At 40.5% G+C, this 14,356-nt stretch overlaps 1 protein-coding gene across 1 annotated transcript in view; it reads left to right on the top strand.

The window, feature by feature from the left end:
* The window catches only part of CRACD (capping protein inhibiting regulator of actin dynamics), a 159,308-nt gene that overhangs the window by 83,200 nt on the left and 61,752 nt on the right, over positions 1–14,356 (top strand). The window contains exon 2 of the mRNA XM_036763740.1: positions 1,195–1,366. The gene's annotated coding sequence lies outside the window, so the exon portion shown is untranslated. The remainder of the gene's footprint in view (positions 1–1,194; positions 1,367–14,356) is intronic.

Here is a 14,356-nt window from a genome sequence, read left to right as displayed (position 1 = left end):
CTCTGCCTCCTCTGGAAGTCAGTTACATGGGTTTTCTGATAGTCATTCACCTCACTGATCCAACTTCTTTGCTTACTTCTGGCTTCCCAGTTTGTTCCAGATTTGCGAGGGTACCAGAAGTGTGACCATCTGGTAAGCAGGGGCCTGGCTTTACCCACTTCTTATAGAAAATGGAAAGGCCTGATGATTCCTGTGTAAAGAGACCAGTTTTTTCAACAGAAGAGATGAGTGATTTGGGTGGGGAGAACTTTATGAAGGGTCTGTAAACATTTATTGTTGGCAAGTATTACCCAGAGTTTAAGCAGGTGCTCTTAACTTTTTTTGTGTCATAGAATCCTGGCAATCTGGGGAAGCCTATGGACATTTCTCAGAATAATGATTTTAAATGCATAAAATAAAATACATAGTTGGATTACAAAGAAAATCAATTATATTGGAATGATAATTTCCAAAATATTTTTTTAAAAACAAGTTTACAGATTCCAGGTTAAGAACCTCTGATCTAAAAAAAAATGCAAGGAGAGCTCCCAGCTCAGCCATTTCAGAAAAATGTGGAGAGAAGTTAAGAAAAAAACTCCATAAGGGCTTTTCAGGGCAGGAGAAATGAACTGTCAAAGTGTGGTGACAGAGAATGTTAAGGAAATGACTTGCAGCAGGCTTAAGAAAAAATGTCTGTTTCTGACAAAGGTTAGACAAGAAGATTTAAGAATAGAATAATCTTTCCTGCTCCCCCTGCCCCCACCCCACTGCCCCAGCTTGGCTCACACATCATTTTCCAGCCTCTTTTGCCCAAACCGGACACTCTTTCACCTGCTTTATTCATGAAAGCTGTGCCACTCCTTCGCATGGAATGTATGAATGGGGTGCCCACTGAGCATGAAGTGATTAAACCTCTTCTCTTTTCCTTCAAATGTTCCACCAATTTGAAACCCAGGCCCAACTTGGGTAGCCTGAAGGACAACTGTTTTTTTGTGTTCTTGACTTTGCTCTGTCATGACTGCTCAGGCGGTGTCCATCCGGGTATTTATATTCCAAGCACAGGGCTTACTCCCTTGCCTGCCAGTTCCTCAAGGCTGATAGCTGCCCTTTGCCCTCGGACTCCCCTGGCCAACAAGAGCTCTGCTGTCATTTGCTGTTGGGCCCAGAAGTGCAGCACTGTTAAGCTGTATTGTGTATTTGTCTTGTAATCCACAGACAAGAAGAAGACGGGCAAATTCCAGCCCTTCAAGAAGTTGTTTGGCAGAAGAAAAAAGAAAGACGCTCCCTTGTCCCGGGAGGTTTCTGTGGCAAAACAGAATCACGCTTTCCCGAATGCCTGTAATGGTGCCTTCTCTTCAGATGAGGAGACCCTTGATGAGTCTCTAAGGTAATGACATTGACTGATTTTCTTTTTGGTCTTTAGTGCTGGCATAAGGGAGACAGTCTCATGTATGGCAGGGATGGTTTCATTTTCAGAAAAAGTATGGCAGGCATTAGACCAGTATAGGTGGCTCTGGGCCCATCTTCTGAATCTAACTCCCCTGTGTGTGATATAGGAAAAAGCCATATTTTGGGGGATCAAGTGGGGAGGGACACACAGGTAGGTCAAAGAAGCCCAAGCTCAATGCCCGAAGACTCTGACAATGTAAACAATCCCTCAGTTTTGGTCTCCTCCTCTGAAAGGAGGATCCTGTTGGTTTTGACTTTGCAGAAGTTACTGAAGAGAGTCCTTCCCATCACTTAGGAGGGAGGAAGGCAAAGGTAAGGAGCCCAGCTGCACCCAGAAATAGGTGCTTCTGCCCCAAGGACACTTACCTTCTAGCTCTCATTGAATTTGCTCAGGACCAAATTTGTACCCTTTAGTGACCCTAAGAATTTCTGAAGGCGCCATTGTAGATGTTCTCTGAAACCTTCAACCTTGGCTTCGAGGCTTGTAATTATTAATTTGTTTATATTATTTATTTATCTAGCTTTACCTAGAGTTATATGCTACCTATGACAGCATCAGAAAGCCAAGTATTGGGAATTCTTTTCCCACCCAAATATCCTGAATAGAAGTATTTATTTAAGATTTGTTAGACTTTAATGCTGACAGCTCACACATTCTGAAAGTATATATAAGAGGTCCTATATAGCTTTGTATCTGTAGAGTGCCTTGGGCAATGCTTTGTACATAGTAGGTGCTCAGTAACTATTTAATGAATGAAGTAACAAGATATTTTCTGGGATGAGTAAGATTGAAGACAAAGCTATCTTCTATACTTTGTGTAAGGGTAAGTTTATCCTGAAGGATATGGTGCCATATTCTAGATCTAGACAGAAGCAGCCTTCTGTGATAAAATACTGTTTAGATTATAGGGAGAAAAGTTCTTTTTTTAACTTAAAAGTGTTATTCATATGTTTGGTTGTCACCTTTATTCCTAAATATCTCTCTCTCCCCAAAAGTTACTCCTTTTAGCAAAGGATAACAAAAGAGAGGGAAAAAACATGTCAGCAAAACTAGCCAACGCATCTGCCAAATCTGACAATATGTACTGTTCTACACCTATAACCCTACATTTCTGAAAAGAAGAGGAGGACATATTTCCTGGAAATATAGCACTTAAAATTCAAAAAATGCCATTGAGGACTACCTATTCTGTGCTGTATTGCCTTTTTTCCCCTAGACTTACTCTTTCTATTTCCCATTTTCTTTCTCCTTCATATTTTAAATGAAGACTTAACTGAAGTAAATTTTGAGAAAAGGTATTCAGATCGTTAAAGCCATGAACTAGTGGTTGGAAAGTCAATACTGACATCCAATCTGTGGTGTGGTCCACTAGGCCACCACCTAGTGAACTTAACCCTAGATAGGGAATTATGGAATCTGGTTGCCTAGATCTAAATAATACTTTGCATACAGTTAGTAGGTGTTGAATGACTGTCTGAAGAAACAGAATACTTTTTCCACTTCTGAGTCCCCTATTTGAAGAGGGAAGTTAGCAAATCAAAATATATCCAAAACAGGGTGACCAAGATTATGAAGATCTGGAAACTATGTCACTTGGGAAATAGTCAAAGCAGAGGATCTTAACCTGTGGTCTGGGAACTTGTTTCCTTTTAAAATATTTTGATAACTATATTTCAATATAATTGATTTCCTTTGTAATCTTGTGTGTTTTATTTTATGCATTTCAAAACATTATTCTGAGACTGGGTACATAGGCTTCAAGAGACTGCCCAACAGATCCATGATCCAAAAAAAGATTAAGAACCCTTGAGTCAAAGAAAGTGAGAATATTTACCCTAGAAAAGAGAGGATTTAGGGAGGACAGGATTGTTTTCTTGAGGTCAGATATTTAAAGAATTGCCATATGGCAGAAGGATGTGGCTTATTCCACTCCAAAAGGCAGAATTAGAACTATTCTGCACATAACATTGTGTGCTAGACGTTATAGAACATATCATACAGAGATGCTACCTGTAATCTTGAGGCCTCCACAATCTCCCTGGGAAGAGTACAGCTACCCAAAGGAAACAGTTGCCTAATTTCAACAATCCGGCTAGCAGCTTCTGTGGGGGTGTAAGATCCACCCACAGCCAGCACCCAGAAAGCTGCCGGCACACTGCGAAATCACAGATTCTTTTGATCTGCTTAACTAAGGAAAGCTACATGAAGGGGTTGACAAGCTTACTTTAATTCAGCATACAAATATCATTCACTTAGTTCAGAGGAAAAAACCAGCACCCTGAACTTCAGAACAAAATACAAACAAATTACAAACATCAACAGACAGACCTTGTCTGATTCAAATCCCAATACGTAGTTACCAGAGTTCAACAAAGTCTCAGCATCCAGGTTTATAAACTGGAGGGCTCCTTAGCTACAGCTGCCCGGAGTCTCTGCATCAGCACGCCAGCACTAGGGAGAGGCCTGCACAAATGGCTCTGTCCTCTCTTCTTATAGGGCTTCAGACATCATCAAACATCATCTGAATGACCAGAACTTAGGCTGCTATGATTGGCTCTTGAGTTAGCCCCTCCCCTTAGAACCCTGGGAGATTCACATTCTCATAGGTTAGGTTAACACCCAATAAGGGTTTGGGCCTGGGGCTTAGCACTTAGTAAGACTCAATGAAATACACTGAATTACTCAAAAGAAACAAAGCCAAACTCTTCAAGGGCACTTGGTTGAACTAAATGCTAAGGAGCCCATTTTGCTTACCAACACATAGCATAAGACAGCTTATGTTAAGTATCAAACAAGTAATGTAGGCCTCATGTGCTCAGAGGTGTTTAAGAGAGAAAGAAAGAGAAAAGGGAAGAGAAGAGATAGATCCCTGTGGACTGGAGCTGTCAAGAAAGGCTTTGTGGAGGACTTAGGACACTAAAAAATACATATTTGGAGGAGCAGACAGGAGGGAGATGACATTCCGGGCAGAGAGAACAGCATACAAAATGGTCCAAAGAATGAATATAGAGACTCCAGTGCCTGGTGTGGAGAGTTTATTTTGGCAGTTACAGGAGGGTGCTGTCCTCCTGGAAAGGCTGAGGTCAGGAGAGTGAAGGAGTAGTTTTAATGGGGAATAGGTAGGCAGGGCGGGCTTGGATAGGGTACAAGAGTAGATGGAATGAGAGCACTGGCTGCCCGGAGGGTAGAACCAAGAGGTACCAAGGGAGAGAGAGAGAGAGAGATGAAGGATTGAGGAGGTGGATGAGTACTAGAGGTGAATTCCACCTCTTCCACAGCATTGCCCAAGGCTGGCCCTGGAGGACAGTTACTACTATCATTTTATTTTCCATCTCTATAATGAGCCCACTCTCCCTGCCCCCCTTTTAGGAGGCTGAAAGTGTCTCATAGAATTTCCTGGTTCATCCTTCTACCTTCCTCTCATGCCAGAAGGTGGTGGAATTTTCTTCACTTCTCAGGTAAGAGAACCTGGAAAAGAAGTAAAGGTGAAATTAGTATAAAACCCAGGTTCTCCTTACCACCACCACCCCAAGTGCTTTCTGCTTTGCTAATAGGAATTCTCAGATTTGGCATCACCAAAAATGAAAAAGGTCATTTTTATTAGATTTTCTATTCATACCCAGAAGACTCAAGGACACAGAGAAATTGGAAAAGGGAACAGAAGAGCAACAAAAATGATTAAATTGATGGGAATTGAGAACTAAGAGCCAATTTAATGGAATTTGGGCTGTTAAGGTTGGAGAAGAGAGAGAAGATGAATGATTTACTGTTTTCAAATACAGAGCATCATAATGCAATGGAAATCAAAATGGATTGGGTTTGAAATCCCGCTTTGGCTACTTATGACCTCTGTGACCTTTGGCATCACCCAAGTTTCTTCCAGGTTTAATACTATGGCCTTGTCTGTCACTGCTTAACCTTGGGCATTTCAATTAACCTTGGTTCCCTCATATGTATGATAGAGAGGAACATAAAGGAGCTAACATTCAGCAGAGAAATGTAGAGAGTATAAAAGCGCTGTACAAATGCAGGGTATCATTTTTGTGCTTTGTAAAGTGAACATGGGCCAGTAGTCCTCCCTCTCTAGAGCACAGAAAAAGATGATTACCAGAGTGATTTACCTTAGAGTCAACAGCTTTCTCACTCTGAAAATAATTGAGGTCACTTAGGAAAACTGTGGATAGAATCTCTGGCCCCGGATCTCTTTTAAAACGGGTTAAACGACATTCTGTCTTGAATAAATGAATCTTGCCTGAAATTTGAAGGCTGAAGTAGATGATCCCACCACGTCGTTTCCACCTGAAATACTCCATGGTCTCACGATCCCGGTTTCCTTTCAGGTAGATGCAACCCATAAAGGATATTCTGCAATTCCTACAAATATCTGCTCTAGATCGGCAGTTGATGGCACAGTGGAGAGAGCACTGAATTTGGAGTCAGGAAGACCCTAGTTCAGACCTGGCCTCAGACATAAGTGTGTGACCCTGGGAGAGTCACTTCACCTTATTTACCTCAGTTTCCTCAACTGGAAAATGGGAATAATAATAGCATCTACCATACAGGGTTGTTGTGAGGATCAAATGAGATAATATCTGTAAAAGGTGCCAAGCGCAGCACCCGGCATACAGTCGGCACAAAATTAATGCTTATTTATTCCCTTCCCCTTGGATTGCTCTGGCTTTTGGTCTTCCCCTGTGGAGTGGGGCTCTAAGTCATCCCCACCAAATCTAATCTAATTCCAGTCCCCTCCAGCAGCTCCCCTTGGGCTAGGGAGCTGATTTAATTTGCTGTTTAGCATTTCATATGAATGAGAACAGCTTATCTGTTAGGGAGAGAAACTGCTGATCATTCACTACTGCTCTCGTCGTCATAGAAACAGGACAGAATGCAGCTATAATTATATTTCCTCTTTTCTAAAGTGAATCCCTAATCATTGCCGTAGTAATTACCCAATATGTATTTCCCCTAAATTACACGGTGCTTGTCCAAAAATGACAATGGATAAGGAGTGGGAGGGCTGTAGATGTGTGTTCAACTGTGCAGCTGTGCTGAACCCTGCAGGGCCCTAGGCCCTACCTTCCAGGAGGGAGTGACCCTCCAGGGCTCCCACTCCAAACCTGAACTGCTTGACTGCATGCTTTTCTCTTGGGCATGTGGAGGGAAAGGCCAAGCGTCAATTACCCATGTAAGCTTGGACAGATCATTTCTCCACTCTGGCCCCAGTTTCTTCATCTGTGGAAGGAGGTTTGGACAGCTCCAAATACTATGAAAATCCCTGAGAGTCAAGGGTGAATAGGGGCACTAAATACCTGAACAGCTGTTCTTGGTGAAACCCTCTCCCCTCCTCCACCCAGGACCCATGCCAGAACCAGGTACAGAGAGCAGCAGCTCAGCCTTGCCCTCATTATCTCTTTTACTTAGCATTGCCTGAGGGCAGAATGCCAGGGAAGTATCATGGGATCATAGATCTAAAGCCGGAAGAGACCTCAGAAGCCATCTGATAATAATAACTATTAATGTTTTTACAGCAATGTAAAGGTTACAGAGTACTTTACAAACATTACCTCATTTGATCCTCACAACAACCTTGATGGTGCTATTATTATCCCAATTCTCTCCCAACCTCCCAGTGCCCGCCCCTACACACACACACACACACACACACACACACACACACACATTGAAAAAAAGAAAAAAAAATCCTTGTAACAAATATGCATAGACAAGCAAAACAAATTCCCACATTGTGTCCGAAAACGTTTGTCCCACAAAGTACCTTGAGGCTGTCACCTCTGTGTCTTTGTGAGAAAGTGGATGGCATGCTTCATCGTTTATCTTCTTGAATGATGTTTGGTCATTGCATTGTTCAGGAATCTCAAGTCATTCAGAGGTTGTTATTATATGAATTGTCCTCTGTGTTCTGCTCCCTTAACTCTGTATCAGTACATGCAAACCTTTGCAAGTTTTTCTGTGATCATCCCTTTAGTCATTTCTTATGGTATAATAATATTCCTTTTTTCTTTGTTTTTAAAATTATTTATTTATTTATTTTTAGTTTTTAACACTCACTTCCATAAGATTTTGAATTTTGAATTTTCTCCCCCATCCTCTCCTCCCCCTCCCCAAGATGACATGCAGCCTGATATAGGCTCTACTTATCCATTCATATTAAACATATTTTCACATTTCTAACTCTAGAAGAGTTAGAACTAATGGGAGGAACCACAAGAAAGAAAAAACAAAATAACAAAAGAAAAGGAGAGTAATTAGCATTCTTCCATCTGTATTCAGGCTCCAAAGTTCTTTCTCTGATGTGGATGACATTTTCCATCAGGAATCTTTTGGAGTAATAATATTCTAATATAAATTATTACCATAATTTATTCATCCATTCTCCACTTGATGGATATCCCCCCTTAGTTTCCAGTTTTTTGCCACTACAAAAAGAGCTACTAGGAATATTTTTGTACATACAAGTCCTTTGCCTCTGTTTAATCTCTTTGGGAGTATAGACCTACCAATGGCATTACCAAGTCAAAAAATATTCATAGTTTAATGACTCTGAGGGCACAGTTCCTAGTTGCTTTTGCCTAACTACTCCCTCAATTAATTTTTCTTATCATATTGTTAGAGCTGCATTTCTAATGCTGTTAAAAAACAATGATGATAATTTACATTCTTGCTTTACCAATCATGAAGATTTAAATTACATTTAGTTTCCAATTCATGTTTAATTCTTCCTTCCAAGACCTTTATTGAATATGGTTTTATTGCACTGTGGTAAATAAAGAATATATTTAATATTTTTTGCTTTTTTGTATTTGCTTTTGAAAGCTTTATGCCCTAAAATGATCATTTTTTATAAAGATACTATGTGCAATTGAGAGATAGCTCTACTCCTTTATATTCCCATTCTGCAATCACCGGAGAGCTATTACTTCCAACTTCTATAAAATCTGAATTCTTAGTTTATTTCTTACTTATCTTTTTGTTAGATCTCTCTAGATCTGAAAGAGGTATATTGAGGTCCCTCAATAGTTTGGTTATACTATTTGTCTGTCATTTGATTACTTTTTCCCTTAACTATTTAGATACTTGCCATTCAGTGTACATGTCTTAATTATTGATATTGATTAATTATCTGTAGTGCCTTTAAGCACAATACAGTTTTCCTGTTTATTTCCTTTATGTTCATTTTTGCTATTACCTTCTTTGAAATTATGAATTCTACCCTGGCTTTTCTGAGTTTAACTGAAGCATTTTGCTCCAGACCCTCATTTTTACTACAAATTTTTATGTTTCAAGTGTTTGTCTTGTAAACAAGATATCATTGGATTCTGTTTTCTAATCTATTGTGATATCCTCTTTCATTTTACGGGTGATTTTATCTTATTCTCATGCATGGATATGATTGTTAATTCTGTATTTCCCTCCATTCTAGCCTCTTATCCCTTTTGCTCTTATTTTCTATCTCTTTGCTCCATTTACAAAGAAGGCAGTGAAAAAGAAGTGTGTTTATCGCTGTTGATCTATAATTGAATCAATTTGTTTCTACTCAGCCTGCAGTACCTCCTCTCTTTCCCTCACCCTACCCTGAATCACAGGTTTTTACTTTTACTTTCCTTTTTTCCTTTCCAATCACCTTCCACCTCTGACATTAAAGGACTCACTTCTCCATGTCTCATATATTTATACATCATATTCTTTGTGTGTATGTGCTCAACCCTCCTTTGTTTGATGAGATTAATGAGATGCCTGTTCCCTCTATCCTTTTCTTTGTGTTTACATTTTATAATATATTCTCTCCCCTTCTTTCTTCCTCCTTCCTTAGTATATACACTATCCCTTCCTTTCTCTTTCTTAAGTGCATCAAAAGAGAACAAAACCATCCCCAGGCCCTCCATGATATTTAGCTCACTTTATGACTCTTGAATATTTTCTAAAATAGTCTTGATCCTTTTTCCTTCTAACCCCTTTTAGAATATAAGCACTTCATCACCATATGGTACCTTCCAAATACTCAGACACCTTGACATTTCTAATTTTCTTTACTGCTGGGTTTGCATTTCAGAGTTTCTACTTAATTCTGTTCATTTCATCAGGAATTATTGAAAGTCCTCTCTCTCATTACAGATCTGTCCTCTCTCTCCTTAGGATCATACTTAATTTTGCAAAGTAAGTTATTGTCTTGATCGTAAGCCTTTTTCTTTTGTCTTTTGGGAATATAGTATTCTGAGATCTCTATTTCTTTATAATAGCTACCTAGTCTTGGGTGATTATGGTTCCTTGGTGTTTGAAATCTTTATTTCTGCCTGCTTTCAATATTTTTTCCTTGACTAAAATCTCTGGATTTTGGCTACAAATTCTGGGAATTTTCATTTTGTAGTTCCTTTAATAAGTCATCAGTAGATTCTTTATGTTTTAGATTTTCCCCCTGGTTCTAATGGATCTTGGAAATTTTCATTAATGATTTTTTGAAATATCATGTCCAGGGTTTTGTTGTTGATGATGATGATAATTGGGTATAAAAATATTTACATCACAGTAGAATAAGTTGAATATCTATGTACTTTCCCTGTAATCTTACAAAGTGAAAACCTCACTCTAACCTACCTCTACAATCTAATGAATCTTAGACTACTGCTCCTTAAGCTATTTTCTCTAACAGTTGTTTTTTAGAGTAGATACCTTAAATTTTCTTCTGTGTTTTTTTTTCCCAATCTTTTATTTTATTTTAATATTTCATATCTCATGGAATCAATTTTCTTTTGTTTGTTTGGGCCCATTCTCATTTTCATGGAATCTGTTTCTTGGGTAAGATTTACCACCTTCTTTTCTAAGCTATTAATTTTCCTTTACATTCTTTTCTGCAGAGTTCTAGTTTCATTTAAAATTACATTTTGCATCTCTTCCTTCATCAAGGTACCTTTTAGTCTCTGTGATCAGACCATTCTTTTCTCTCAGGCTCTATCTGTGGAGCACATCTTTTCTTCTGGGCAAAACTGTTGGGTTTCTCTCAATCTGCAGTATTTCTTCATTGCATTTGACATTTTCTTCTGTTGATTGGGGTGGGTAGGCTCTGCTTACGCCTCGATGTGGTGGCTAAGACCAGGCCCGACCCCCAGCAGGAATTGTGGGGTTTTAGAGAAGGTTCCTCCTGGCTCTGCTTAGATTTTGTACTTGGTTCCTTCTCTGTTTCCTTCCCCTTTCACAGTCCCAAAGCCAAAGTTGACTCTATTCCTTGTTGTAAATTCCTTAACGGAACCCAGATGGACAATGCTAATTGTGCTGCTAACAGGCCTCTTGGAATAATTCAGGTGCTTTGCTTCTTAGAGAGTCCGGCCCTTTCTCTTGCTGTAGTTCAGCCATGGGCTATCTAGGTGTTAGGATTTCTGTTCTTTGCTCCGGCCCTCTCTTCAGCTGTAGCTTGAGTAGTCTGTCTCTGGGGAATTTTAAAAGTTCTTATCATAGTATCCTAAGATTTCAAGCTGGAAGGGTACTTAGAGATTTTCTAGTTTAGCCCTCTTATTTTATAGGCCCAGAAATTTAAAAATGACTGGCCTCAGGTCTCACAGATTTTCTGACATCTAATTCAGGATGTTTCTGTTAACACCATACTGACATTTCTAGTTCATTTTAATTCCACTGCCTCAATAAGATATTTACTGTGATTAAGATGCTGGTACTATAAGCAGGTTTTTAAAAATTGACATCTATATTACAATGAGTATATTTAGTATAAAAATACTCATGCCACATGAGAATATGATGAACATCTAGTTTCTCTGCTGGCTTCATCCTATGTCTCCAGCCTTCTTATGTGTTCTTCTTTATTACAGGCCTTCCCTCCAAGATTGTCCCCAGTTTCTCCTGTATCTATTGTATTTGTACCTAGTTGTTTGCATGTTGTCTCTCCCATTAGACTGGGAGCTCCTTGAGATCAGGGATGGCTTTTGCTTTTCCTTGTGTCTCCAGCATTTAGCACAGCGCCGGGCACTTAGTCGACATTTAATACAATTTAATGCTTATTGACTTGACATGACTGTTGATAATGTCATATTAAACAGATTTATTATACACATGCTTCATGTGTTCTTCAGTCTGGACAAACGAGGCCTCTTGATGTGACGCTCTATCTCATCTTCTTGCCTTTGCACCGGCTGTTGTCATGGTCCTCTTTGAGAATGAAGGACAGATGATAACAACTACTACTACCACCTCCATCATTAGAATACACTCTGTCCTTACCCTTCCTCTTAGAATCCCTAATTTCCCTGAAAGCTCATCCCCTACATGAGACCTTTCCTTGTCCCCATAGCTAATAGAGCACTCCACCCACCCAAATTACCTTGTATTTGGTTTGCGTATATTTTATGTATGTCTATGCTTTGTCTTCCCTTGAGGCCAAGGAATGATTTCCCCCTTGTCTCTGTCTGCACAATGCCTGTCCCATAATGGTCATTTAATAAATGCTTATTGATTGATTGTTTGAAACCTGGGGATGGGCCTTTTCAAGCACACAAAGCATTATTTTAAAGAAGGATCTTAGTACCTTCAAATAGGACTCTGGTGGTCAATTCATGGGGTCAGAATGGTGGAAAGGGAAACAGAGGGGATCCAAGCAGCAGCGCCTTCAAGTGTCCATGCCCGCCCCTGCTCACCCAATCCACAGCTGTGTGAGGAGACATTCATTCCCCAGGTGACTAAGGCATAACTTACACCTAAATGGAATATGCCTGAACCTCTAGCAAAATACCAGGCCTGGAAGGACCATTTGGTCCTAACCCTTTATTTTATATATAAAGAAGCTCAGGCCCAGAGAAGGAACATGATTTCATTCAAGGTCACATGGCTATTTATTCATTCACCTACCCCAGGTGTTTTCTGGAGCAAATATAGTCCCCACTGTATTTTGCCACCCCACCCCCACCCCCACTCCCTTCCCGCTGTATTTTCCAGCCTTCTAGGGGACCATAAGCCTGCATGTGTGACCAGGCCTGGGGAGAGCCCTAGGGTTATGGTGGACTGGAGCCAATCTCCAAAAGTTGCCCCCATAATCATCGGGGTGGAGGGGACAGCTGGGGGAGAGGGACTGCTTACTGATTTATCAGACTTGATTAGACCCTAATGCGGATTTTTCATGCTGCACGGCGTTTCCTCACAAGGGCCACAGGGTTTTTGTTGTTGTTGCTGCTCCTGCAGAGTCTGCGCTGCTCCCCACAGACGATGTATCTCTCTTATTTGGTTCCAGGAGATGGGGTGATGTAATGGCTTATTGTGCTTTTATTATTGTGCTATTATTATCCATTTAATACCAGCCAGTGCCTTAGGAGAGATCAGAGACCACCAACCCCACACCTATCTTTTCAGCCACAGGCATCTGCACTTCCCAACAGTAAAAGAATGGTCATGCATTTCAAAGACCAGCTATGTACATACCAAGTACGTACAATTGAAAAAAATCAGAGGAAAACACCAGCTTGCCTTTGACCACCAAGCTTTGAGTCTGCTTCTAGAAGAAGTCAAGACATTTTCCATTTCATTGTTATTGAGGTTTTTAAGTGTCAGTGATTGCACAGGCTCAGCTGGCCCATAGGTCATTAATGGGATCTTCTCATCATGTGATGACAATGGCCATCATTTGTTCTCATGGCTTCTCTTTTCTTGAGGAATTCCAGAGCACTATGTAGACAAGTTAGGGTTGTCTCTTCTTCCACGATAGAGTTTAAGGCCAGTCTTGGTGGACTGGTAGAGATGCTCACTAGAGAGAGTAGAGAACAAACAAATGCTAAATACATTGGAGAGGGGGGAATGGGAATGTGGGAGCAGGGCTTAAATGGAGTGACCAAATATAAAAAGAGTCCACAAGCCCACAGATCATAGGCTTACTCACTTGAAAAAGTCTTTACTTGACTACTGGGAGCCCATTAAGTTTTGTATCTTTCTAGCAGAACTGAAGGGCAGCTAGGTAATACAATGGATTGAGCGCCAGATCTGAAATGAAAAAGACTCACCTTCCTGAGTTCAGATGTGGCCTCAGACACTAGCTGTGACCCTGGGCAAATCACTTAACCCTGCCTCAGTTTCCTCATCTGTCAAATGAGCTGGAGAAGGAAATGGCAAACCACTCCAGTATCTTTGCCAAGAAAAGCCTAAATAAGGCATGAAGAGTCGGACATGACTAAAGAGAACTAAACAGTAGTAGAACAGAAGTGAAGTGGACTAATAAGGATCCTGGGATTTTAGAGCTGAAAGAAAGTTCTTTGGAGAACATCTACCTCAACCCCTTTGTTTGATAGATGAGAAAACTGATACCCAGTGGGACGGAGGGGAGGGGATGAAGAAATGACTTGCTTGCTGCAATATCAATTAAGTTGGGTGTCTTTGAGCCTTACTAGGTGCTAAACCCCAGGCCCCAAACCCCTATCAATTAGGTGCTAAGCCTATATATGTGTGAATTGGTAACTAAGGTGGGGCTCCAGGTGGGACCAACGAAGGGAGGTGCTAACTCCAGAGCCAATAGTAATAGCCTAAGTTCTGGTTGCTCAGATGACGTTTGATGACATCTGAAACTGTATAAAAAGGGAGAACAGAGCTATTTGCTTAAGGTTCTCACTCCTGGAGGCGTAGGACTCTGGGCAGCTGCTGTAAGGGGCTTGCAGCTGAACTGAGATGTTGGTGGTTCTCTTGGTAACTATGAATTGTATTTGGTCTGTTGATGTTTGAATTTGTTTGTATTTGCTCTGAAATTCAGGGTGCTGGCTTTTCCCCCTGAACTAAGTGAATGATATTTGTATGCTGGATTAAATTGAGATTGTTAACCCCTTAACGTTGCTTTCCTTAGTAAAGCTGATCAAAAGAACCTGGGCTTGCAGCGTTCTGTGAGCTGGTTGTTGTTGGTTTTACACCCCCCACAGCAGCTGCTAG

Source organism: Trichosurus vulpecula, chromosome 6 (assembly GCF_011100635.1).
Source record: "Trichosurus vulpecula isolate mTriVul1 chromosome 6, mTriVul1.pri, whole genome shotgun sequence".
Classification (NCBI taxonomy): domain Eukaryota; kingdom Metazoa; phylum Chordata; class Mammalia; order Diprotodontia; family Phalangeridae; genus Trichosurus; species Trichosurus vulpecula.
The sequence above is the reverse complement of the archived record's forward strand: the minus strand, read 5'-3'. Positions and strand labels throughout refer to the sequence as shown.